This window comes from Calonectris borealis, chromosome 9 (genome assembly GCF_964195595.1).
Source record: "Calonectris borealis chromosome 9, bCalBor7.hap1.2, whole genome shotgun sequence".
In the NCBI taxonomy this organism is placed as follows: Eukaryota; Metazoa; Chordata; class Aves; order Procellariiformes; family Procellariidae; genus Calonectris; species Calonectris borealis.
The window spans coordinates 8,098,805-8,124,461 of record NC_134320.1 but is presented as its reverse complement, the minus strand read 5'-3'; the positions used below and the strand labels follow the sequence as shown (position 1 = coordinate 8,124,461).

Sequence of the window (25,657 nt, the reverse complement as noted above, 5' to 3'; positions counted from 1 at the left end):
TACGCAAAACTTAACTGAGCAATTCCTTTAGTCCTCTGGTAAAACAAAACTGCCTTTCTAGTTCTGCAAGATATTCTGCCCTGTTGCTTGAAGTTGCACTGGATTCTCTCATGTGAACAGTTCATTATTTCCCTCCCATTACTCAGAGTGAGTAAAATTAAATTAGAAGTATAACATTAACTGGCTAGTGAGGTAAAAATCTCAGTTCTTCCAAGTGCCACAACTTGAGCCTGTTGTATTTCAAGCCTGGGAAAAGAGTGATCGACTTTCAATGGCATTAACATAGGCAGAATGACCTGTCACAACCACCAGCACTGATTGTCAAAAGCAACTTTCCTCTCCCAAACACTTACATGTTCTCAGAACAACAAACAAATTAAAGGGAAAACTGAAGCAACTGAAGACTCCAAATTATGTCTGATTCTTATTTGGTTGCACATAAAAACCCTTGTCACAATGTGGCAGAGAACTGTCCTCAGAAACATTAGATGGGGGTGGCATTTCACAATAGATTGAGGGAGGCTGCTCTGGAAGAAGCTGTCAGTTTTGTGGCATCTGATTTAGTGTCATGAGAGGAACGTGTTGCAGATCTCGGCCTGTGTTCAATTTAAAATTGGAAACACAAGGACTATAACTAATTTAACTAAGGGGAAGCTACAGTAAACTAACTTCTAAAAGTAGTTGTTTGTATGATGTGTGAGGGGGAACCTTGCTGTTTGCTTTAACTCTACTAAGCATGAGTTTCAGAAATGAAAAAAGTGCACAGGGAGGAACTCACTCTCAGCCTCCATCTCCCTTTGTAATTGCCTATCCTTGCATGTAAATTTTAAATGCCTTTTGAAGGTCATGGCATGGAAATTACTAAATGGGGCTGCTTATGTGATCTCCTAAAAACCGCAGTGTACATCACCATTGTTTCATCTGTGCCATTTCCTTTGCACACCAGCTACTGTTCAGCTATGCTTAAAAAAAATCAAGCAACCCCACCCCATCTCTCACTGTTTCACTGGACATCTGATCACTTGTTTATACCCTTTTTCTGTGTCTTTCTTAAATGCACAAGCAAAATATGCAGTTAAAAGGAACAGGGGCAACCTTTTGCGTTTTTAGGATGTGGTAAGTCCAGAAACACTTGGCATTTTGAAAAATTTCCCCGATAACTAAAGACTGCCTGCCCTGCCTCCCTGTGGTTAGCGCCCTCCATAGCACATCACAGGGCTGAAGAGCACAACGTGTTCTGCGAACCCCTGCCAGGTTCAAAGCAAAACCCCTCCTGCGAGGGTTGCCCGACCAGCTTTTTTAAAAGGTTGCAGTTTTACCTGCTCTGCTCTGTGCAGATGGCCCGTGATTTCTTTGTGGATTCTCTTTAGGGAGGGCTGGCTTAGCAGGATCCGGTGCTGGAGAGAGAGAACTTGCACTGAACTAATAGCCTGTACACCTCTTGAAAATGCAGACACCTAGCACAGCAAACAAGTTGCCAGGCCTGCAAATGGAAATTACCTATGTGACCGCATATGTGGTCCCCTGCAACTACTTCATGCATCATCAATGCTCCATCTGCGCCCTTTCCTTTACACACTAGCTAGAGCTCAGCTGTGCATAAAAGAAACACCCCCCCCCAATTTGTAAAGAGCTCTCTACACACAGCTCCTGTCTCTATGCTGGCATGGCCCTACCGAGGCATTGAGTAGCGGACAGCTTGCCAGCAGCTCAGCAGCTCATTTCTCTGACTTGTTTGAGCTTGAAAATATTTTGGAATAAGCAAAAGGGAATTCTATGTATTGTTGAAGCCAAAAGCATCATCAGTGACAAACTAGCATGTCAATAATCCTGGAGTTTCTCTAATGCCTCTCTGATTATGAAGAGATATTAAAAAATACCAAGTAAAGTAAGACACATTCTAGTGTAAATTAGCTGAACTCTGAGCTGAATTAAAATTATTCTAAATTAACATATTAATCTCACAGAGTGAGATTTTTCAGAGGAAGCTTTTATTAATCTCTTGGCTAGAATTTGGTTAAACTTCTCTTTTTCCAGTCTAAAGCCTGATTATAACACTGGTAGTATGCTTGTTTGCTTTCTGGAATAGGTTAAAGGGCATTTGTTATTATTAGCCTTTCCCTTTGTTTTACAACAAAGAACACTAACGAAATTACTATGAATACTGAAACACTTCGCTTGGACATTTTAGAACAATTTTCATTATTTGCATAAAATAATCACTTGTATTTAGAACATTTTCAAAGCTCATTAATTCTGTTGGCTCACTGACCCTTGAACCGTAGCTCACAAAGGGTGATGATCTATGCAGCTGATTTTTCAGTGTTTAAATACTGCAGATTGCTTCTAATATTTTTAACAGCTCTTGCAAGGTCTGAGCCTTGTCTTACTTCTCTTCACCACTAGAGGGCAAGATGTTCTCATATAACTGCTGACAAAAGACTAACAAAAAATGTGTACAAGACGTTAATTTAAAAGTACATAAACTTTCCTGATTACACAAATAAGAAAAGGAAAGAATAAATATGGTCTCCAAAACTTAGACAATACTAAATAGTTAATAGTGGTACAGGAAAAAAAAAGTAATGTAACTTGGGAAACCATATAATCTTTTCTTTAGTCTAAGATCCTATGTCTGCATTTTTCAATTATTCTAGAGTTATCAAACTAGAACAAAGTTCTTCTATAACTATAAATAAATAACAATGCCCTGTGGGATGTATGTCTGTGTCTGAACTTCAGGAAAATAGTTTTAGTATACTATTTTTTGTTCTTTGCTAATGAATTAATGCCCAAAACATCAATAGGTCATGAATAAACAGATCTTCTACACACAATCTCCTATCTGTTAATGCAGTGTAATGAGTCTAAATCAGATTTGCACAGATATAAGGAGATTTCCCCCCACACACCCATGTTTTTATTAAGTATTTGCTTAAAGGCCATGATAAATGAAGAAAGGGGTTTTCCTCCCTCTAGATTCCCTCCTCCCCCCAGTATTTGGACAACCTGACTTTCACCAAGCATCATCTTCAAGGCTTCTCTCACCACTGCAATCTGAGAACAACTGTCCGCTGAACAAGCATTTCAAGGTTCTAACACCTTGTGAATGTCATATTTGTTTTGATATTTGGGCACACTTCAATCGACGTGTGCGGGCACCAGCTTCCTTATTCTACAGTGCAGTCTTTTCCACGCAGGAGCTATCAACCAGCTACTTGCTGTGAGATACAGGTGTCATTAGGATTGCCATTTTTAGGTCTTTCCCAGAGACCATTTTCCAGTGGATTGCTATTTTAAACTGCAGTTAAAGCACAATTCTTCCAGCAGACCCCCAGAGGAAAAGCAAGCAGGAAGACTGTGTCATGCATAGGTCTAAAGCACTCTCAGGCCCAAAGTGTAACATGGAGCCAAGAGGTACACTTAGCACTGGGGGATGCATTGTTACCGGTCATGTCTTTCTCTTGCATTAATAATCCTTCCCAGATAGAAATTTTTAAAGGACTATTATCTCACTTCCACAGAGATAATTTAATATTAATTGCCAGATTTAATTATACATACAGTTCCTGGGGAAAACTCATCTCTGCTTTCATAACATTCTAGATCAATACTAGATGGCACTCAAAATTGCTGCAAAAAGTAACAAGTTGCAGAAACTTTTTAAAACCAAAGAAACATTAGCTCACACAGTAATAGTCTTACTGAACAGCTCTTCTACAATTTCATCGAATCATAGAATAGTTTGGGTTGGAAGGGACCTTTAAAGGTCATGTAGTCCAGCCCCCGTGCCATGGGCAGGGACATCTTCAACTAGATCAGGTTGCGCAGAGCCCCTTCCAACCTGATCTTGAATGTTTCCAGGGATGGGGCATCTACCTCCCTCGGCAACCTGTTCCAGTGTTTCACCACCCTCATTGTAAAAAATTTCTTCCTTATATCTAGTCTAAATCCACCTTCTTTTAGTTTAAAACCATTACGCCTTGTCCTTTTTAATAGGAAATGAATGAAACATGGCATTTTTACACTACATTACTTCCAGCATTGACTAGTTTTGAGTTTGTTTTCAATTAAAAAACAAACATAAAATGATAATATTTCTCTTTCTAGGACTTTATAATCATTTCCTAGAAACTGACTGATTGCCACAGAATGACAGGGCTTAGACATCATAGGAAGGAGCACAGTCTGAGAGCTGCAATGGAACAGGGAGATCTGAGACACTTAACAATACTAACAAGTCTCAGTAGGGAATCTGCTTTCTAGCTAGAGTAAGAGTCTGCTTTACCTAAAAGCAAAGCAGCTGGTTCCTACCATTTGTTTACATATTTCACCTAAATTGTCATATCTTAACCTGAACTCTAAAGCAGAAAATGTGAATGAAGACTGAAAAGTGGAAGTATAGGGATCTAAGGGTGTATTTTCAAATAACACAATTCAAAATAAATGACAACAATTAGAAGTGCCACCCTCAAACAGTTCATAATCTGACTTTATCTAGTCATCAAGTAAGATCAAGGGACTGCTTCAGTGTTTTGTATAAGTGCTTGAGGACCCAGTAAAGACATCGAAATATCTATGTATGCTCCTTATCCCATTTATGTACGCAGTAGAAGAATAAAACAAAAATAAACTTTCTATGTAGAACCAGCTATACCATTAGTATAGATGGTGCAACTGGGAGCAGACACTGCCTTAAAGGAATGACAGGCAAAGACATAAATAGAAACAAGGAGTGGAAAGAATGTTCTTTCCTGCCTTGCCATTCAGTGACCTGTGACAGTATTTTGTTGAAATCAACAATGGGGCTGACAGCCTCGCAATGTGGTCTGAAGATAAGTGGCAACTGGATGAGGAACAAGGCATAAGAACAACGGAGCCAAAACACTTGTCAGCTTGGTTATCTCTCTCTTCCATCAAGGTGATAAAAGCATTCATGATTTCTAACTCATCGACAAGTCATCCAGCACCTGAGTATTTTTAACAGAGGTACCTACCATGTTGTAGAGTAAGAAAGATTATTTTATTTGTTCAGTAATAACTCCTGAAGGCAGAAGATTAAATTCTTGCAAATTTACCATCTATTTTTCAAACAGGTTTGCTTTTTGAATTCATGTAACAGAAACTCTGAATACACAGCCGTATTTATAGACGCAGATATGGCAAAATCTTGTAAACCTTTTATAACTAAAGCATCTGGCTATCCTAATTAAAATAAATTGATACAGTAAAGGAGCCAAACAATTAGCTGTTGGGATTCCACGTGGAACTGGGAACACACAGAGTAGTGATTTCAAATATTTCCTCTGCAAATGTATCTCTACAAAATCAAATTGCCCTTTTTTTAGAGCTCTCTTCTTCCCCTGCACACACCATTGGCAATGAGGAAGCATACCTCTTCAGTGTAAGTTTAGTACCTATGGAAAGAGGAAGTAAGTATGCAACATCTTGTTGCTATGATCTATATCCACCCACCAGTTATGCACATATGAGAAGATATATTGCATACTTCATAAAAGATAGATGCAAAAACCAGCCTATCTAAAAGCAAGCTTTAAATTATAAAAGGCACACGCAGTTAATAATGTTCAGACAACATCTCATGCTGAAGGTCAGGACATTCTCGATCACCATCTCATGAATGAGACAACATCTCATTCAAAATAGAAAGAGAATAGCAGGAGCTCTTCTCACAGTACATCCCAAAAGGCCACAGACCTTTCTAGGCCAGTCCCAGGTTTTCTAAAGGCACACAAACCATGTGAGAAGTGGGCTGAAGTCACCTAGCTCACCATAAGGCACTGGACCTCTGAGGAGCTCACTTCTTGCCCTTAATTCTGCTGGACTGGAGTGAATTCACACCACTCCAAATCACTGCTGCAAATATTGTCATCGAAGGAGCCTAACAGCGTAAAAGGAAGTGTGTTACAGAAATTAGCACACAGGCAGATTAAGAGTCCAGATTTCTAAAATTTGTTTATGCAATCTAAAGATAATTTGCTTTCTAGTCTTGGTTTATTTCTGGCTGTGGTTTATTCTGGCCTTGGTTTAACTTGTCATGCTTCAGTTCACCAGTGTGTAAAGCAGATTTTTAAAATGCATCACAGCAAGGCAGCAGGCCTTTTCAGGGTTTGGTAAGCACTCGGCTACTTTGAGAAAAGGTTGCTGTGTTAATTAATAGTGTTCTTGTGCCCATCTTATTTGGGATATTTAAAGGGTCCATTCTTTCATGGAGTTTCTACTGCTGTAAGAGGAAGGAGGGAACTGAAACCACTAAAATAACAGTTTCAAATAATATTGAAAATCAGAATTACAAAATTTGGTGCTGATGTTGAAACCTGGATAAACTCATTCATGTTCCAAATCCAATTTTCAGGAGACAAATTGCCTCCACTGCAATTAGCATTAATGTGTGGCATTTTGGCACTATCAAAAGGTGGACAAATACTTGAGTGAAAATATGGATTCACCTATATTTCCACCTCAAAAAGAGTTCTCCCCAGATGAAGATAGGCCAATAAATACTTATGGATAGAAGTGAAGTAGTGAGAAATCAGTGACACAATTGGTATCTCAATACATTATCACCTATCCTGGAAATTTTTCCTCCAGTGCTACCTAAAAATATTTTTAATGATCTTAAAGCTTGAGTCCTCATTGAATAGTTTCTTTATTCCGTTTCTATAATGAATGTAAAAATACAGGGATTTTAGTCATTAGTCTGAATTTCCTTTCTTAAACTTTTAGTTTCTCTGTGTCCACACATGAAGTTCTACATAGACTTTGAACATGTAAAAGTAAATCAAGAGCTGCAGATTAAGTGCAATCTTTCTCTTTTCTCCATCCTAAAAACTAGAAAAAAAACAGCGGGAAGAATTCTAACATAAATAAATGTATAGCATCTGAAAAAAATGATAGAAGAACTGTAAATACATAACAGTAAAAAAATTGTGTATAGTAGTCATGGGAAGGACTATCTTAGGGCCAAAGATAAGGAAGCATCTACCAGTTTTTACTCAGTCAAACTGTACCATCAGTTCTTCAAGTAAAACTTCGAATATCCTTTCAGAGGAAACGTTGCTGCAGAAACCTCTCTCTCGGTCAATCACTGCTCTGTAATTGTGGCATCCTTACTGGAATCTGTGTAGGCAGAGTGGAGATGTAGCTCAAACTCTGAAAGATTAAGTTAGCCATGATTAATGTAATCATATGGAACAAGTATCTTTGGAAAGTAGGAAAGGAAGCAATGATTGATCTTCCAGATTTGTATCAAGAATTAGGACATGAAGCAAGACTTTGTTTAACAGAGATATGCATTGATCTCTGCTCAGTGGAAAGCGGCCTGGAACTGATACAGATGCTCCCTCATGTCTCCACTGGGCAGTCAACTTTTGTAAAAGAGTGAGTTAGAATGCTGAATTAGAATGAAGTTTTAGGTGTGGGCAACATAGGTAGGAGGAGGACTGGATTGAGATGAAGTCCTATTTAGTCCGACTTAGTAAAGTTTTCCATTTAAATTGTTTTCCTGTAGTAATGGTAAAGGAAAAATAAAACACATCTGTGACAATAAGATGTATGTTACTCCCATGAAAGAGTCAAACAGTTTTCAGAAGTTGCTTAACAGGCTCTGCATTGATAAGAACAAATGGAATTTCTTTCTCTTTACAAAGCAGTGTTTCTAGAATAATTCCCCTACCAATGCTTTTGTGAGTGGTGCTCTGAACAAACTGGTCTTAATCGGTTCTTGCTTGTTCAAATGGCCTACACTGCTCTCCTCTGGCCATGAGATTGAATGAATCTTTTAATTAAATGGTTGTCATTATAATTTACTGACAGATTTCTCCGGAACTGCTGGCACTAAGCTCCTTTCTAGGGTATTACTTATACCTAGATCAGAGAGATAATTGATCCACAGCTCCATCAAGAGAGACTGTGCAAATAGACATGACTTGCAGCCTTAGTTGTTTAGGGTCCGGTTCTTCACACAGAGTGCTGGATGCTACTTCAACACCACAAAACAGCCATAAACTTAGACGTCCTACTTTCACCAAAAAGCACTTACTATCTTCCAGATACCCCATCAGATGGACTGTCCTGCACAGAAATAGAGAGATAGAAAATGTGTCTCAACACCGGCACTAATGAGGAACCAGTCACTTCAAGTACAGCAGCAACGCAGCTGCTATTTCATCTCCTCCTGCCAATTACTGACATAAGGGCCTATGATACACGAGGCATAACTGCTGCCTAATTCAATCTGAGTAAATCTTTAGATGCATTTTTGCTTCCTATATCTAAATCAGAAGAAATAAAGCTGTGTTAACAACTGCTTTTCTAGGACACTGATTTCTGAACAGAATATAAAGAGGTATAAGGTGGAAAATATTTTGTTTTGAAAAAAAAAACCCAACATTTTGAAAGTATCATTTTGCTGCTATATAATTCCTTGCTTTGCCCACATCTTATGTATAGCATGCAGTTCTGGTCTCTGCATCCCAAAGACACAGAAGAATTAAGAGAAGGTAAATAAAAGGGAAACTAAACAGATCAGAAGGATGTGTGGAACTGTTTCCTAGATGTGCGTAATTTCCTAGAGCTACATTGTTCATGTACAGTTTTTACAACCAGTACCACAGCCCTCTGTTCTTTAACAAGGTAGGGAGGATTTTTTACTACTTTACTTGATAAAAGGCAAGTATTCCCACAAGCATAAGATTGACTTTATATTTTAACTTTGCTAATTCCTTCCTTTTCTCTGTCCTATTTGGTTTTATGTGGTTTTCCTAATGTAGTATATCTCCAAGAATAGTGACTGACAAATGTCTGCCTGTAATTCAAACTAGCAGGGTTGCTTCCTGAAAATTAGATATTCTTATTAGCTTAAATCAATTAAGAAGAGCAGGGGGTTCTAAAACTGTTCTCATTCAGTCTCCCTAAGAGTATTTTCTCTTCTGGGGAAGTTGAGGAGTACATGCCTCAAACTTTACTTCCTCCACGTTCCTTTGTGGAAAAATCCAAGCAAAATGAATGGAAGTTGTCTATACACAATTCTTCCAAACTTGCAAAATAAACAGAAATCTTAGATTGTTTGTTCTAATCCACATAATCTTCTCTACCTTCATGGGTAGGAGTAACGAAAATGTTGGAGCAATGCAATTTTTTTCCCTGAACCAACAGTATCCCTTTTGTTTCTATTTCCAAATAAATTACAGTATTTAATATTAATAACTCAGATCAAAAAAAGGACAGAAGAATACAATTGGTTGGACTGAGAGCCACTCCCATGAAGTGATACTGAGCGTCACTCATTTGATTTTGAATAGACTTGCTCTCACTTTCTCTAGAACATGCATTTTGCATGTTTCCGCATATTTGAGGAAATCTGGCTCTGCTTTCAAGAAGCTGGATATAAGAAACCAAAAATTAACCTGCACAGAAGTGGATACTGTCTAGATAAGTGTGAGATCCAGTTCCAAGACCTTCTCAATGCCTCACACTTGCAGCACTACCAGCTGCTGTTTCCATTCTTCCATACTGCACCCAAGTGTATGCATTTCCTCAAAGCTGGCATGAACCCTTCACTGATGAATGTTTTTCACAGAAAGGAACTGTTCTGCCAAAGTTACAACCTTTCTTTAAGACACGTCTATTTTACTTCAAGAAAAAAAAATTAGAGGAAAGTTTCTGAGATCCAAGATAGGCCTGATTACTTCTGAAAGTCACATAACTGATTTTCTTGAGCCAAAAGTGGTGGCTACAATAAATTAGAGCATCTGTAGGTGTTTAGGGTCCGTATCGATGAAGCAGGAAAACAAAATGCTGGAAAGTTGTCAAGCGGATTGTCCAGAGATTCTCCAGCCAGGACTGGATTTATGAACACTAGAGGAAATTCTGCTGTCCCTTAGGCCACAGCTCAGGTGCAAGAAGTGAAGCATGAAATCTGATTACCCTGAGCTTGCAGGGCCCATAGCATCAGTCATAAAATTATCCTGCCTTTTTGAGTATTCATCCTAACTGGATTGATTAATCCCAGTGACTTAATTTTTAAGCCCCCTGTTCAGCAATACCCAAATTCATATGCACAATTATGCGTTATACGAGTAGGCCAAATTCACCACTGTGAACTGGGCACAACTTCCAAAGTTAGTAGAGAACTGCAACAGCTGAGAATGTGGCTCACTAACTGTCCTCCATTAATTTAAAGTAATATTATAAAACGGATATGAAATATTGAAAAAGGAACTTCAACACTTTTGGGGTTTGTTTGGTTTGTAGTTTTTTTTTCCCTAATGTGTTATCTTTCTCTACCTCATAGGAAGAGCATCAACACTGGTCCTACTCTGAGATGAAAGTGTTTTGACAAGAACTGGGCATCACACCCGAATTAAGCAAGTCACTTAAATGAGCATCACTGCACAGACTGCTAAATGCACACTGGCTACTCTGGTGTGGTAGTGCAACTGTGAGGCCAACTTCAGTAACACAGTAGCTAAACATCACAACCTCAGCAGCTGGGGACACTGGAAACTATTGCAAAGGAAGTTAAGAAAGTTCAGGGGTTGCACACACACTTTGTTTATTTCAAAGTCCAAAGTTTTGTAGTTGTTTTCATTCATACCATTTATGCCACTGTATATATTCTGGAATGAGCCTTGTTGATCAGAGCAAGTGAAAAGAGAACCTGTCCCAAAACTAAACATACTTTCTGATTTCTAGCAGAACAGAGCAGGGAACTAGAGGGAAAAAATTCTCTTAAAAACGTAACTGGAATAACACCATTCTTCCCATACCTACTTTCTATCAAGGGTTGCTTTCTTTCCCAATCTGGTGGCCAGGTAATGCCATCACAGCAGCACATTTTGTGCACAAAGTGCCTTTGTGATATAAATAAAACCAGGTATCAGTGAGAGTAGATTATACCAGAAAGCAGAATGCTGTTTTCAGAGCAACTTCAGTGTGCCCTTGGGATCAGTGAAGCATGGGTCTTATTTTGTTAACTCTTTGAGAACCAGCTACTATTCCATTTCCTTCCTTTTTTGGTCAAACAGCACTACCACATACACTGCCTACATACCTCAACATTACCAACCTATTCCTCTCTGCCTATTGCCCATAGAACTAAAGGGAAATAGCACAAGTTGCTGATTTTTGAATCACCAAAATGAATCTTTTTCCTTCCCCTGCTATAACTCATTCCAAGAGCTAAGCAAGTCAGGCAGATCTCAGGCTGAGTCAAGAGAAGTTTTCAATAAGCAGTTGCATCTGCCTTAGTTTATATGCCTCTAGTTAAAACACCTGCAATAACACCTGTCTTGTAAATGCTGGTGTTAATCCGAGTGAAGGCAAACAATTTATGTAGTTTGCTTTATGTTTTTAGACATTTGGAGGTTCATGCTGTGAGGCATGTTTTGAGTCAGAAATTGGTCAATGTAAGCTCTGTGAATATGAATGCCTGATTTCAAATGGCTCTTCTAGGCTATCTTGTTTTGCAGAAAGGGGAGGGTCAAAGCTAAGTTGTGAGCAGCTGAAAGTAATTCCATTTATACACTTTCAAATATTTATTCATCCTCTATGACAGGATGAGTAAGTAGGTTGAGCCTACTTAGTCTAGCCAATTACATTTGTCCTAAAGTATTGTTGGTCCATTTAACTGTGACATGGCTGATCTGCTTAGATATAGTATCACAGAGCATAGAATCATAGAATCATACAGGTTGGAAAAGACCTCTAAGATCATCGAGTCCAACCGTCAACCCAACACACCACGTCCACTAAACCATGTCCCTAAGCGCCTCATCTACACGTCTTTTAAATACCTCCAGGGATGGTGACTCCACCACTTGACTGGGCAGCCTGTTCCAAGGCCTGACCACTCTTTCAGTAAAGAAATTTCTCCTAATGTCCAATCTAAACCTCCCTTGGCACAACTTGAGGCCATTTCCTCTCGTCCTATCGCTAGTTACTTGGGAGAAGAGACCAACACCCACCTCACTACAACCTCCTTTCAGGTAGTTGTAGAGCAAGATGAGGTCTCCCCTCAGCCTCCTCTTCTCCAGGCTAAACAACCCCAGTTCCCTCAGCCGCTCCTCATAAGGCTTGTGCTCCAGGCCCTTCACCAGCTTCGTTGCCCTCCTCTGGACACGCTCCAGCACCTCCATGTCCTTCTTGTAGTGAGGGGCCCAAAAGTAGCATAAAGCTGCACCATGAGGTTACCCAGGATGTGGGCATATTTCTCTATTTCACCTATTCCTACCCAGTATATGCAGCCCCCTCTGGTGATGGAGCCTCATAAGCTTCAATCCTATCTCCTCCCGAGATGCAGCAAACATCTACATTAATGTCGGCATTATCCTAAATGCTGGCAGAGTGATTTTTGCTCATTCCACACCTTCTAGAGACTAGGGACCCTTCTGCATCCCAAATTCTGTTGTAAAATGATTCTGTTCTCCATGACCAGTGTAATCCTGTTTTAAAACAGATTACGAACTTCCATCCCTGATGCAAATGCTTTACGTTTGATGTTGATAACCCTTGGACAGCACTTTTAGATGCATTTTTAACTATTGCAGCTAACTGGAAAGCTCTCATGACTGACTGAGCACTATTGCCTTGGAATCTGAATGCAAGAACTAGTGCATTTCAGGTATGTTTCACATTCAAACATGTTTCTTCATTTGTCCTGTCTCTCTGAGGAAGCAGAATCCCTCCCTGCCCGCAGAGTTATCCTACAGACTTTTCAAATGGGATGAGATGATAAAGGAAGAGATCAGAACAGCCATTGAAGTTATACCCAGCATTAGCAATCAACGGCTGCCTGCATGCCCCGTGTCATGAGGGGATATTTGAGACATTTCACCTATAGAGGCAAAAGGACCAGGGAAGCAGGAAGCCTTGCACACACCTAGCATAAAATCTGTGTTTGTCTGAAGTATTGCTAGCATATGAACTGCGTTTTTGTTTTCCTTCCTAGTGACTCCAATAAGCTTGGTCAGCAGAAGCGGTATGTTCCTTTTTTGCTGTGCTGCCATGCACGTTTTGAACTCTTCCATTTGAGAAGCACTTGAGAAACTGAGCTCTGTGGATTAATTAAACAGAATGTGACTACAAGCGCTCGGGTGTGTCTGGATTTGGCACCCTGGCAGACAGTATTACAGACAGCTACCCCAGATATTTGTGCCAATACACCTCATTTTTAGAACATGGTAATCCTGCTGCTGTTGTCCTGCTTGCTACTATGCTGGGGCAAAGACAAGCCAAACAGTGCGACAGTTAGTTGGGACTAGAGTAGGTGGAGCCTTTCAACCTCTGGGAATACAAACCAGCCCTAGGCTTCAGAAAAGCATCCATAAAGCTGCACATCGTTCCTTCGTCCTTTTTTTTATTTCTTGCTAAAAGATAAGTTTCATCTCATCCCAGCCACTACTAAATCTATTTGATGTTTGAACCTCTGTGTGACATCTGATTATTCTGATATCAACTTTACATTGTTTAAGCCAAATCTGCAGAAAAACATGGGAAGCATATGAATGGAAGCTTTCTAAGCAGACATTATTTGGAAAATGACATCTCTGATCCAGATTTCTTGATGACACACACAACAGGCGTTATATAATTTGTTACTAATATTAGAAATGAACTGTGGGATTATTTAAAAAAACTGCCTGTTTCCATCTTTACATAAACAGTAATCTGTTAGACTAACAGAGGGTGTGTATTTTTTCAAATTCCTTGTAGAGCTAATTCTGTGTCTAATGCTTATGAAATATACAAATTCCATTTCATATATGCTGTTATATCAAAGCCCCATGAAGTCAGCATAAACAATCCTGTTGACTACATGGGCTCCAGATGGACTTTGGAGGGCACTATTTTCAAGCCCTTTCAAAGGGACCTTTGCTGGAGCAAAGAAGGAATATAGATGAAACTACTATTTTTCCAGATTATAATGTTCATTATGACTCAGATTTCATAAAATATGCTGTCAAATAGCTTGTGCCTATCCACATATTTAGTCATCAGCAGAAACAAGTAGCAACTTTCCAAAAACTACACTGTTGTTAGGCCCTCAAGATAAGATCTGCTTAGTGGTGGTAGTAGTAGAAATAGTACAGTAGTAGTAAGTTTTTAATTACGTGATGCATATTTAGTAGATAGAAGGTACTGTTACAATGCTTTTGTAGCTATCTGCCCAACATGTGCCTTACACACCAATCTCAGGGGTGGTGGTGTTTATGGTTGTTTTACTCACCCTTGTGCTGAGGAGCCTTGAAATGTACCACCTTGTGCTTTTACGCTGCCTTCCCCAGCATTGCTGCTAATAACAGAAGTGGCTGTTTTTCACTAAATGATTTTTTAAAGCATTTATAAAACACATAATTGCATTACTGCTTCTAAAAGGGCTACAGTTTTCAGCTGTGTCTTGCTGGAAGGCAGCATGAAAGCCTAATGCTTAATAAAGCATGTCCTTGTCTGCTTCTAGTCAAATACATCTCTGCTACAACAAATTAGTTTTAGGCCCTTTCTACCACAGGTTGGGCCTGCTTCCAGCTGAAGCTGGGTTCAAAGGGAGTTGTAAGCACAGTTCAAAGCTTGGCAAATAGTAACTTGAAAGCAAGATGGAAGACAAGAAAGTGAAACAGGTGAAGGGTGGGAAATGCACTTTACAATTAACTAACAGTTACCATCAGCCAAAGCGATTATGTGTCTTTATGCTGGTTTTTTTAAGCAGTCAGGATCAACTATCATGTTCAGTACATGTTGTTGTGGATTCGCTTGCTTTGACGGGAAGCTGCAAGGACTTTGATAACTGGCTGAAAAAGAGAATGTTTCCAGTACAAGTTCTGCTTTGCGTTATCACGAGTTGTCGATGCAACAATTTTCTTCAGCGCTGTTGCATGTCAGATAGGAGGCTGAACATAAAGGCCAAATCCAAATCCTGCTACGTGTTAAAAGGAGGTGAAGCCTACATTATGGCTTTAACATTATTTCTGGCCTAAACTAGGACCTCTGGATTCCCATTTTGCAGTTTTTTGAAGAACTGATTATTCCCCATAACCTCTATGTCTTTTTCCTAGATAAGCTCAAAGATATATCTCCTGCTGAGAAATATTACAATCTAACTTCAGAATAAAATACAAGCTTTCCATAAAGATACAATCAAACTCTTAAGGGAACTCACCACACCACGGGGCAATCAAATCCAAGTGCTCAATCTTAATCTTAACTTCATCCATATCAGACTCGGAACAGTGCTTCCTTCATCTCTGTTATTTTTCTAGGCAGACCGTACAATAATTCTCTCTCTCATCTTTTATTCACAGCAGTGATACTTTCAGCAAAGCTTTTGCCAATGCAGATGAAAGCACTGGGCTTGTTTTGCACTGCTACCAAGGATTTTCCTCTCGAGGATATTAGCAGGCTGTTAGTATTAGCAAATCCAAAGTTCAAACAACTGTCTCCATAGCATTATAGTTCTCCATAAATTCCTCTTCGTTCTTGAAATCAAACAAACTAACCAAAACAAAGCCTCTAGCCGCTCATTGCATTGAAGAGTTCTCCATTTTCTCTGAGTTTTACTTGTTCTTAGGATTTTCAGCTAAGGAAAATACTTTAATATATAATCTCTCATATTGGCCATGGCTCCATAAAGCAAGTTCTCTTTGTTTTAGAATTTTTAAGTTCTCCTACTGCTTTCCATAAAAAAATTATTTTATCTTGCATAGAAAACAGTGCAAGAATCACATGCCAACAAAAAATAAACCACTGAAAGAAAGTGAAAGTACTCAATGCTCGTGAACAAAAAAACCAAGCAATAACACAGCATCTTGGGATTCAAGCTGTCTGACTTTCTGTCCATCCACTACTTGACGTTTTCTCTCTCCCTTCTTGTGTTATAGAGGTTATAACCAGAGGCTACAAAACTTTAGCCAAGCTAGCCTCTTCACTGTCATGTGTTCTGGCAATTCTGGCACTTTGAAATGACTACAGATTATAAAGGTTCAGAGTTCTCAGCAGAGGTAGTACTAGCAGAGAAAAACTGCCTTCTAGAAAAACAACGCAGCACAGACAGTACATAACAAATGCGCTGTGACATCATGGCAATGACTGTGTGCGGCTAGAAGAAGGGAAAGTGGCAAGGGTGGGGAAAAAAATCTAGAATCAATCTTCTATCAATGTCCTGCTGAAACACCTAACAAGTTTGGTACCTTCTTTCTCTGAATAAATACAGGGCTGAACTGTAACTACTCTGCCTGTCTAGCAGAGCAGTGCAGCGACTGTTCCCATGTTGCTATGTACTCTTCCCCCAAAACGAGGAAGTGACTAACAAGTTTGGGGACAGGGTCTCCAACCACCCACCTGTCCTCCGCTCCCTTCCAGCTCAAATGCTGCCCATGTCATAGTGAGTCATAGCATGGCCACAGTCAGCAGCCAAGTAAGAGAACAAAAAGACAGGAAGGGGAAAAGTCTTAGCTCATCTGTCTTATCTTCTTGGAAGCACAAGCTGGATGCCTGTGTTTAATAGGGTTTTAAATATTTCTTGGAAAACCAGAACCTTTTAACTAAACCTAAGCTTATGGATTTTGCTGATAATAAAAATAGTTTTTCACATTCTTAATTCTTCAAAGTACCTCTCAATATAACTAATGGTACAGCAGTAATCCTCCTCTCCCCTGGCATTCATACCCATCAGAGATTTATTGACAGTGTATTTACATTCAGTACTGCACTACAACTTAGCCAAATTCAGCCTTAGCTCTTTACTATTCCTTACTATCCTGTAAGAATTATAATAAGAATATCTACTTTTAGATTTAAATTTCCAAATATCAGACTGGCAGTTTCAATAACACAATTACAGATCACTAAGGCTTTGTTCTATTAGGTTTATATATGTTCTATAGGTTTATATATCATAAATTCAGGCATACTAGATGCAAATGCATGCCTGCAAAAATAAAAGTTTATCACAACCTAGTTGAAAAGCTAGTCTTGTGTATTTTGATGAAAGTTTGGAGACATACCTTTAATGCTGATCAATGTGCATGTCTGACTATGTAAGTGCCCACAGTACGTCTCATTCAAAATGCATGTTTTATAGGACTTGATAAAAAGGGCAACAAGCGATAGAAGGAAAGGTAGAAACTGGCTGCCTTTGCTCTGAACCTTCAGGAACAACTCACCAAGCCTTCCCCAAAAGCATCTGCATAGTTACGGCTTTGGGGTCAGCAGGTGTGTTTGAACCACTTTCTTAAACCTTACTAGTAGGAATAAGCTTACTAGTAGGAATATTTTAAAAAGGAAAATGGGAAAAATATCCTATGCACTGAGCTATTCTCTTCCAATACAGCCACACATTGATACTGCTTTTGCAATATGCAGGTATCTACTTCCACTGCAGACAATAAGTTAAGTAAATTAATATTACAATAAAAACAAAAGTTCATGCAGTTATTGAACTGTAACAGTAGAGAGCAGCCACTTCACAGTTTCACTGCAGTTTTCTCCACGGTCTGGATTGTGGCTAGCACAGAGTTAAAACAAGGAGTGTGGACAGAGCTCCAAGCACTAGAAAGGCAGTTTGCACTGCTAATTCATTTGGGGACTCCACAGGAAAGGTTCCATCTTCTGCTATAATATGTTAATATAAATGGATGTGTCAGACAGTAAATACTGCGCGCTTGCTGTAGGCAGTTCCACTTGCAGGATTGTAACAGAAATATTATTACAACAGGACTCCATTCACTCCAAACCTTGCCTCCATCACTGACTACACACAGGAACAAGAAGCCTTCTTGCTTTGCATACTTGGCATGAGTTTGGAGGAAGGGACAGACAGGAAGAGAAGAAACATCAGTGCAAAGATAGGAAAGCTTTTATTGGCTTAGCACTTAGAAAAAAGCAGCCTGTCTTTTTGCTCCTGCCAGGAGGCTGCAGCAAGAGCTTCTGCCAACCTCTGTACAATCAGTAAGTTTCCACTCTCTAGCAGCATGAGCATGCGTTTTTGCCTCCAGGAGGAATGTGACAGCATCATGTGAATAGGAGTGGTGCAGAGTCCAAAGGGCTCCAGCAGACAAACAGTCACTGATATTGGTGAGAGCAACATAACTAGGTAAGTTGAAAACATCATTGAAAGGAAATGGATTTTGCTTATCAAGGCAAACACGAGAAAGGAAACTATTGTCAATTATAACTGCACCAGTTCCAGGTCATGGAAGCACTCAGCACTGAACCACTTTTTTTAATCTAGCTGGTTTTATCTGAGAGTAAATGCCAAGAAAAGGAGGACAGGCAGTGTCAGGTCTGAGCTTAGCTGTCCCACTTCCCCCTGAATTTTCTGCAAATTTAGAACCTCCTAAAAGCTGTCCTCCTCCTCTTGTATAAGATTTGCTTTTCTGCATGGGAAAACTGAAAGTTAACTGGTTACACTCCCGCATAACATCTAATCCTCAGTATCACGTTCTCAATTTTTTTTATGTTACAGCTTCTGAAAATGATATGAAATGGTTATGGCAGCCACTGCAGTCTGTCTTGAACCAGCTACAGCTTTTTTATTTCCTGCACTGTGGTTCCTATAGGAGCAAGAAGCTTTCAGCAATACCAGACACAAAGTCTTTTCCAGCAGAACTAGTCTTGTGGTGGTTGGCTCAGCTAACCTGCACTATGGCATGATAAGTATTTCACATACTGTGCCAAATGTATATTTCATATACAAATGCCAAATGCATTTTTGGGTGATAATTTAATTATTCCAAAGGTTACCACTCATTTCCTTCTGAACTTCATCTTAAATATTTGACAGCATTAGCAATATCATTCCAACCTGCTAGTCTGAAGCACTACTAGCGAGAAGCAAGCTTTACCTCTGTAGGCATTCCCTGATGCCCACAACGAACTGCTACCATAGTATTGTAAAAAGGCCATGTTGGCCTTGTTTCTTGAACACCCCTTTAATAACTGAAGACAAATAACTGGGCTTTCTTTTTGAAAGCCTCTCATCTGCCTTGAATACTTCTAATGGTGTTACTGACTTGACTAATTGTGGTAAATGCCATAACACTTGACTGATGACACTGCTGCTTTTAAAGACCCTAGGGTTAAGCTGCTGAGCAAGATTTTTGTGGCAATGCCAACACCAGTTTCATGTAGGTCTCTCTAACTGAACATAGATGGTTTAGCATCTCACCAGCACATGTTAGGACAGGCAGAAAGGTGGCTAAGGCTCCGTTCAGTCGAGATGGAGGCACATTGTTTGGTATAATGAAAGCTCTAACAAGAATCACAGTGATGTTCCCACAGCTACTAGAGTTTACTAACTATCCACAGTGCCTCTTTCGCTCCGTATATAACATGAAGACTGCAAGGACTTGTTTCTATTCCGGGTCTTGCCCTGGTTATGTGTGATTAAAACCTGAAGAGTTACCTCACACTTTATGTGGGATGATAGAGCACATACTGGAAACTGTGGGTAGCAACAAAGCAGCCAGTCTATGGAGAGGTGTTATGCAGGAGCATGCTATATTGGTGTTACTGGCATTCTCTGCTGTCAGTGTCTGCACACTCACAAAAGGACAGAGTAATTTCCAAAGTAAAGAGCTAGTTTCTCCCACTGCCCCTATGAAGTTTGATCCCTCAGTTGGCCTTCAGAATATAGTTCCGTCAAACATATTTCTGTTGAAGCATTCAAAGAGTACTGCGGATGACGTAACTGCAAATCTCCAAGTTGCTTGAATTCAACTACATCCTTAAGCACAATTAAAAACTCCCATGACCTTGTGGCAAATCTATTGCAATACATTTAGGCTGAAATATATTGCTTGGTATTTTGAAGATGTTTCTTACTCTGCATCTAGTAGCTCTAGTTGCTATGCCTTTCCCATTCTTCTGTGCAGGCTCCAAGCAGGGGGACTTGCTGCTGGTGCAACAGCTACTCAGCTCAGCTACCAGGAAGGCCAAGTGGGAACAAACATGACAGCTCTTGTAGCTCCTGCTGTCACCACAGGACCACAGCAGTAACAAAAAGGAAGCCAAAAAGGTAGAAAGCAAGAATAGAGATAGGTGCCAAAATATCAGGTGTTCAGCCTCCTGTTTTTCTGTTACAGGCTGGAATAAAGGGAATCATATCTTTTGGGTAAGTACCCGTCTACCAGCTCTTCCTGAAATAGGCAGAACTTCGTGTATATAGAGAACTTACAGTAAAGTGTCTATCTAATACTAGGCAATTTAAACAGTGCTTGACACATCCTGATTAGAAATCAGGTGAGCTAATCTACCACAAGAGTAATGCAGCATTATATCTGGTCTGTAATCCTCAGAATTACTTAATAAATCATGTACAGGATATAGTGCAAAAACAACAGTCTAGCTGGGTGGTTCTCTAGGACAACACTGCAATAGAAGGAAGGACCCCTACACCCAAATCATGTAACATTCCCAGTGTGTAATGTCACATAGAATCTGTATTCTTGTATTTGTTCATTGGTTGTTGTCGCTAGTAGAGCTGTGGCTGGAAGGAAATGCACAGCTAAACTGGGACACCTTTACCTAATTAATCTTCCTGAATTGTGCCTCCCCTTTTCAACTAATAGGCAAGGCATGCTAATATTTACAGTCCACCTCAAATCATTTTCAACCTCTTATCTGGCCAGTAAGTTTTCTTGAAGATGTTTTACAATACAAGCAGAATCCCTCAGCCTATAAGATCCCTACTTTCAAGAATTACTTTTTTTGATAGCATTAGTATCTATCCCTTGCAGATGGTCTTAGCCAAGACAATATGGCCTGCTTTTTAGCAGTGCCAGTTATCTGCAGCTCTTCGATTTCAGCTTGAATTGAAGATATGTTTAGTATTTCTAAAGACTAACACCTCTTCAAGGAAGTGCGTGTGATACATAATAGAGAAATAAAAACAAATTATAGATCATATGCATGTGATTTGTTCTAGGATGAATTAGAAAAGATATAAAACATCTGTCCTCAAATGTTATATTCTTTTTAAAAGTCACTTTGGAAATGACTGAATAGCCTAGGAATGGAAGCTTTACAATTATGATTACTGACAACATTTGGCTTTGTAAACTTTACTGTCTTCTCCCTCATCTGAAATTCTCTGTGCTTGCTTTAATCCCAGCAGTGATTTTTTTTACTTAAAAAAGGAAGAAATAGTAGTCCGGTATCTTAGACTGACTGAACAGGAAAGGGGGTTTGTTAGGAAGATCCAGATACCTATCTACAAATTACCTTTGGTGTATTCACTCAGCCCTTGATAGTCCCTAGCTGTATGCACTCTGGGAGTTCAGTTCTCCACAGCATTGTTCTAATTTTATGTTGGCATAAGAGGCCGTTAATAGGGCTGAAACATGGACAAATCTTTTTAGTCCCATTGTCTCCAAAAAGGCAAAATATTAAAGAAGGAATTTATGACAGAGAATAACAATCTGAACACTTACTTTAAAAAAATCTACTTTATGTAACTCATGCTGAAGACAGCACTCCTTTTACACGTTGGGCATGAGATGGCATGTACTCTAGCTGTCCTGGGTAATACTGGCACTCCCTGATCTTCCTGCTTATAGCCCTGACCAGTGCCCAAGGGTACTGCTGACTGGAATCAGAGCACCGTTGAATAAACTTTCTTCCCTTTACTTGAGGCTACTGCAAGCAGGCAGAAGCCTGGCTGGTGACTGTTCTCTGCTTTCCTGCCTCTGCAACTCTTCTGTGCTCTGATTGATCTAGGGGAGAAAAAAAGGCCCCACAAATAAACAATTAATTCATCCTCCCATTCAGCTGATCCTGAAGGCTCAGCACAGCAGCAGCTCTAATCTCATTTTGCTGCAGCAAGTGAGAGAGGAAAAGAACGTGGCACCTCTTTTCACATTAGACTTTTCTAGGTGGTGATGGTGGCAAGGTGCCATTGGTTTTGGGGAGAAGGAGGAAGGTGGCATAGCCACCTCCAGTTTGGGAAAGAGACCACATGCACAAGTCATACAATATTCTTAAATTCAGACTGCTGACTGGAATAATCTCCGAGTACTTCTTCACTATTTACTGCTTTATAGGCTTCAATGCAAGAAAACTCTATTATAGTCAGAAAGTTAACACAAAAACAACCAATCACCCATACAATCCAAGTGAATTTATCTACAAATCCAGACATCTCTGTATGAATAACCTTTGGTATCATTCACTCAGCCTTATTCCTGACTGTAGCTTTGTATACAAACCTCCCTCTTGGGTGTGGAAACATATGTGGCTCCATCTGCCTCACAGCTGGCTATGTCTTCTTGTGTAATAATTGTGCAGTATCAAAAACAATGTAAGAAATCACCATCAATTACCAGAGAGTGTTGCATTTTGGCTCACTTTTCTAATAAGATGCCTGTAAATTTTCTGAGCTACAGCCAAATGACCACATCTGTTGTGGAGCAGAACATAACCCCATAAAGCCCCTCATGTGCTTCTCTCTCCTCCGCAAGCCCAAGACTACAGGCCCTTAGAATCAGAACAGCCAACCTACTTTCTAGTTTTGAGGACAAACTCACTGCCAAACCACTTCTCAGCAGACATTCTGATTCAGCATATACTTTATCTATTAAACAACAGCCTCAGTGATGGCACCTCTGACTACTGGAGGCATCACAGTTTGGAGCCTGTAAAACAAGGCTGGGAACTAAAATAGCCCCTTTGCCCTGAAAAAAGATACACACAACAAAAACCACATCTGAACAAGATGAAAGCATGATATTTACCAAGTCTATTGGATTACAAGGCAGTGGAGGAAAAAAGGATATTTACATGAAACAGCCTGGATAATAAAGGTCAATGGATAAATATTGTAGTTTCACCCCACACAAGAAATTATCATTGTTGACAAAGCAGCTTAGGAGATAGCACGCTTAGGTTCCATTTAGAACCTGAGGAACTGGAAATGGTACATTGTTTGAGGTTTGCTCAGTTTTATTCAAATTGAAGTATTTCCTTCACACATACGTGCATCACAACCACCTTTCATTCTGAATGTTGAAGACATGCTGATATAATTGCAACAAACACTGGAAAGTGAATGAGGTTGAAAAAAACCACTGCTTTCTGTAAAGCAGGTTTGAACATTGATGTTTCCACTCAAAATCTACACTCCACTTTCTATAAAGCAAGTTTGAACACTGAAGTTTTCACTGGCCATGCCTGTGATATATCGGATATAAACATAACCAATGATTTGGCAGCTTGCTCTAAAGCTAAATTCACACTCCCATTTAAGAAAGGAAAAGGCTATTGCACTGGAAGAAGCCTGATGTTTATCCTGCTTTTAATGGATGTCGCCATTATCTGACCTCTCGAAAAGACTACAAAAGCAAACATCACAGCACATGTTTCTGACTTGCCTAATCTCTCTCTGTCCAGACTGATTTATTGATTTCAGTTGAAGATTAGCCAACAGTGAACTGTAACTGATTACATTCAGTGTGAATTAGGTTCCATGTAGAGGCTGAGGAACTGGAAATGTCACATTGTTTGAGGATTGCTCAGTTTTATTCAAACTGAAGTATTTCCTTCACACACACACGTGCATCACCTCCAAATCAGTGTGCGAAGTCACTTGGTATGGCCAAAATCTGTGGTATTTAGGTCCTGGCCAAAGGTCATTAAAGTCAATTAAGTCAAGCCTCTACTGAGATTGCAACCCAAATTCCAACTACTGAAGTTCTCGGAAACTGTAGTCAAAATAGTGGATATGCTTATCTGACCTGGTGAAACATAAGCCTGTCTTCTGATCACCTAATAGTTTTTTTTACAGACTGCTGCCTAATTGCATATTGTTGACATCATGGTACATGCTCCTTTGCAGCATTATATACTAGTGGTGTTTAAACATATATGAGCAACATACTGCTTAAGCAATAATTTTGTTTCTTCTAAGCAGTGACAAAAATGAGGAAAAGACTGCATCTATATTTCTAAGTTATTATTTTATCTGTTTCTTTCTAGAACTAGACTGAGATTGAAATTAACTTCCACAGCAACCCATTCTGAGATCACAAGCAAAACTAAGTATGTTTCTGAAATGACATCAGCAGCTGGCAGTGCTGGAAAATTCTTCATATATAAAGGTTTCAGGATATATTTGTCACCTGATTTTGAAAACACACTTCCTCCTTTTAGAAAATCTCACTAATAACTACAAGCAGGAGAATGCAAAAAGTGCAGAAGAGAACAGTTTTCAATGAGTATATGTTAATATTTGCTATGATGTATCAACAACCCTTTGTTAGTTCCTCTATATGCTGTCTTTTAAAAGAAACAGAAAAAGTCAAGGCTATCATCTTCACTCACTGGCAATCCAGCAGTTTTCATTATTTATTTTCTATAGTTTTTCATTATGTTTATAGAAGAAAGTTGCACATGCATAGCACAATTTATTTGCTGTTCTATGAAATTCTTAAAGGAAGAGAAAAGTTATCAGCACGTCCTCCGTTCTCCAGTCCTTTCTAATATGTGACTAAGTCACAAAAAAAAAAAAGGTGTCTTAGATTCACTCTAGGATGGAATTCTTAAAGGCAACTCACAGAATTAGGAAACAAAAATCCCATCTGTTCACTAAATGTAAGTTAGGTGAAATTGAAAGTCTCACTTCTAACATTTAACATATGTTCAGATCTCAGGATTCCCACCCTCCACTCCCCCCCAAACAATTTAAATATACCACTGCAATTGGTTTCGGTAACTCTCTTGCATAATATGGAATGATTGTTTCCTGTCAATGCCACATACCCTTTTTTCTTGTAATGCTCACCAATATATTTTGAACTGCTTTTCACACTTATATTTCAAAGGTGGTTTGGACATACTCTTTATGAGGGTTACATCAATAGCTTTTTCATAGGGTCTTAGCCTGATAATTGTAGGGGAGTTGGATTATAACCTAGAGGGTTTGTTTCTTTGTTTTTTGTAAACGACAGGCAATCAGTGTTCTTACTGTGATAAATCCTTGTTACTTGTCAAGCTCTGAGAATAAATACATTCTTAAATTAAGTGTATGCTTACCTTAAGGAAGCAGCAGATATCATAATCTTAGATCCAACTCACCATTAACTTACTGTTCTAGAAATAATTATTGCAGAATGGACAGTAACTTTTCCTCTAAACACTATGAATTCAGTTTTGTAAAAAGAAAGCCAACTACCCAAATACTGCCGTTCAGTGCTTGTTCCTCAAGAAAAAAATCACTAGAAGATAAAGCCATTCAAAAGACATCTTTACACACTGCTAAAATACAAACTGCCATTTTATTACTAACATTTCTCTCAGAACAAAGCCAAAATGAGAATCCACTGTTAATATCGCCACCACCATCCAACAGATGCAAGGTCTACATATAAATTTGACAGTTGCTTGAACAAATTTTTATGCTTCCCCCTTCCATCCTGCTTTACATATCAGAATGGACCATATCCATTTCTGAGGATGATTCTAACATCCAAAATGATGACTTTCATCATTTGAGTATTCTTATTATTGACACCATAAAGATCAGTAAAAGACTATGAAGGACAGTGGGATGGAGCAGTAAGACCTGGGCTGCTCCCTAAGGAAAGGCTAGGGGGAGTCGAGGACAACCACAACACTGGCTGGGCAACGAGCTCACCTACAGGGCACAGTC

The 25,657-nt window shown here is 39.3% G+C and overlaps 2 long non-coding RNA genes across 2 annotated transcripts in view; one reads left to right on the top strand and one right to left on the bottom strand.

The window, feature by feature from the left end:
• The window catches only part of LOC142085806 (uncharacterized), a 29,966-nt gene extending 21,876 nt beyond the window's left edge, over positions 1-8,090 (top strand). Inside the window, exon 3 of the long non-coding RNA XR_012674827.1 lies at positions 8,073-8,090. This is a non-coding gene — a long non-coding RNA (uncharacterized LOC142085806). The remainder of the gene's footprint in view (positions 1-8,072) is intronic.
• The window catches only part of LOC142085805 (uncharacterized), a 30,593-nt gene continuing 10,067 nt past the window's right edge, over positions 5,132-25,657 (bottom strand). The window contains exons 3-5 of the long non-coding RNA XR_012674826.1: positions 7,032-7,173; positions 5,719-5,902; positions 5,132-5,417 (exon numbers count right to left, since the gene is read on the bottom strand). This is a non-coding gene — a long non-coding RNA (uncharacterized LOC142085805). The remainder of the gene's footprint in view (positions 5,418-5,718; positions 5,903-7,031; positions 7,174-25,657) is intronic.